Below are 2,967 nucleotides of genomic sequence, written 5' to 3' on the forward strand. Positions count from 1 at the left end.
TTTTTGCAAGGAAAACTGCCTGGTAGTTTTGCATCCTGAGCTGCATGAGTGTACTATCTCATATCAGTGGGTTTGAATACTTTGGTTATGCAGTGGGTTTTTCAGTGTTTTTTTACAGTGTTGTCCTGTCATATCCCTAGCTCTTACATCATACTCCCTCCGTCCGGATTAAATGTCGCAGAAATGGATAAAATTGGATGTATCTAGAACTGAAATATGCCTAGACCCATCCATATATTTCCGGATGGAGTGAATAGATGTCAATATGCCGTGCCTTTCTATTCTTCAGTACCTATTCCATCTCTGATGTAGCATATTTTATAACTGAATCACCATTCTTCTATATAAGGCATGCAAGGTGAAGATGGCTATGTTAGAATCTGAAGGGTTACAAACCAGGTCTTTGCAAAAGATCCAAACGCCAGGAGATAATAAACCAACTCCATTTTTCATAGATACTGCTCCAACACAGAGAAACTCAACTCCCACTGACAATAAGCAGATTCCAGTGGCCAAAGAACTAGTTCGCTCCAGTCCAGCAAAAGAATGTCAACTCCATTCTAAGAAGCATGTGCGTATCCTCGCATCATGAAATTTTATAGCATTCTAATCATATTTTCTACATGTTTCTTACCCGTCTCTCTTTTAGAAAATAAGGTTAAACGATACAAGACTTCCTCCATTGGGATCGTATTCGAGGAAAATATCTTGTGGGAATTCTCTGTGCTCCAGTGCTGATGTAAGTACCTGTTGTATATCACTATATTTTTACATCAGCATGTATTTTGTTAATCGGCCTGAATCTAACCTTTATCTGATCTAAAATTAGTTGTAGCAAAATGTTAAAGGCGCCAATGTTGATTTTTGTAAGGAAAACTGCCTGGTAGTTTTGCGTACCAAGGTGCATGAATGTGCTATCTCATATCACGCACATTACTGAATTGTAGTGCTTCTCTGGTTGCCCATTCATTCATTCTGTCAATGTTGCTTTTGTATTACCTTACCTGGCTGATGATAGCTGTGCCATATTGTGTTAATTTGGTGTAGGCTAGTTGCCCAAATGTTTGTTGTGTCAATTTTGCTTTCCTATTATCTGACTTGGCCAATGATAGCAATGCTAGTGTGTTAATTTTGTGCAGGCTGCTGAAGATAAGAAGGCAAACTCTGAAAACAGCAAGGCAACCCCATTGTTTCTTTCCAGTAAATCTAGGCCAGGTAATATGGCAATAACTCATGATTAATCTGTTTGGTTCCCGTCCTAATTTATGTTATGATGCAGTGGTCAAGACACTCTTTACTATCAATAATACAAGCCTGCCAAAATCGCCATCTGAATCTGTTCAGTATCCTCTGTCTCGAATGCGACGGAATAAATGTATGTTTGTGAACCAATTAATGGCTGAAGCAATGATGGAAATGGTGGATGAATCAGAGGTGCAGAGTCGTGCGACACAACAACTGATCAATGTTTTCAGAGACAGTGTGGCAAAGCAGCAAGAACTTGCCCACATGCTTATGGGCGTCATCTGTGCTGAGGTTGCAGATTGTGACGTTGTAGATGGTTAGGTTCTGCTCATTTATTTGCACTGGCATCAATCTTTAATTGCCCAGTGGATGTAATTTCCTGTAATATATTTTGGATGTGCAACGTTATTCCCTGTATGTCATACCTTTGCTCGTCATAATGGGCTCAAATTATCTAATTTGGCCTAAAGACATGAACAAACTTTAGTGGGCCCATTAAGTTAATGGGCCGTTACTAGGCCGAAAGTTAATGGTCGGCCCTCTTACCTCCCGGGTCGTTAACAAGCCGACATCGAAGCGGGCAACAGGTGGCCCCAATTTATTTCACGGGCCATTAACAGGTCGTTACTAAGTTTGGGCCACATATGGCCCAACTATACTGTAGGCCTTTAGCAGGCCGAAAGAGACAGCAGGCTTGTATTGGACCATGAAGAGTATGGGCCGCTAAGAGGCCGAAAGTCAGGTCGTATTGTAAACGGCCCAACTGTGTTGTGGGCCTTTAGCAGGCCAAAAGAGAAACCGGGCTGGTATTGGACCATGAAGGGCATGGGTCGTTAAGAGGCCAAAACGAAGGTCCGACTACAAATGGCCCAACTCATTTATGGTCCGTTAACAGGCTGAAAGGCACACGGGGCCGAAATTGGCCCAACACTTAAATGAGTCGCTAAAAGGCCAAAACTCATGTCCGACTACAATGGGACCAACTGATTTATGGGCCGTCAGCAGGCTGAAAGTGACACCGGGCCGGAAATTGGCCCAACACTTAAATGGGCCGCTAAAAGGCCGAAACTCAGGTCCGACTACAAATGGCCCATCAGATTTATGGGCCGTCAATAGGCTGAAAGACACACCGGGCCGGAAATCAGCCTAACATTTAAATGGGTCGCTAAAAGGCCAAAGATGTACATCCTGAAAATTGGCCCATCCATTAAATGGGCCGTTAACAGGCCGAAATCTCATCAGGCTGATATTGAGCCCAAATATATAGCGAGCTGTTAACGGGCTCGAACTGACGATGGGCTGCAATGGTGTCAAATCTTTAATGAGCCGAATTGGCACATCTCGTATGGGCTGTGGGCTTAAATGAACCTAACAGAAGTAGGCCTTATATGGGCCGGCCTGCTAATGTTTACTGGGCCGGCCTTTTTCACCGGAATGGGCCACTGTTGGGCCGTGCCACGTGTCGACCTATCATAGGCGCCTCCTGTCCAATTAGTGGATGACATCTGTCCCAACGATGAGCCGACACATGTTTCCTCTAGCCAGTGATGATTTTACACGTGGAAAATCCCCATTGGTTGGTGCTGTTAACGGGTTATCGGATCCAAAACCCGACCCGATAGCTTAACGGCGTTCCGTTACGGTGGATGCCACGTGTCGGTCACCCTTGGCGAAAGCACTTCTGTGACGCGCGATTTATCATCATGGAAGTGGACACTTCCG

The sequence above is a fragment of the Triticum urartu genome, chromosome 7 (genome assembly GCF_003073215.2).
Source record: "Triticum urartu cultivar G1812 chromosome 7, Tu2.1, whole genome shotgun sequence".
Taxonomy (NCBI): Eukaryota; Viridiplantae; Streptophyta; class Magnoliopsida; order Poales; family Poaceae; genus Triticum; species Triticum urartu.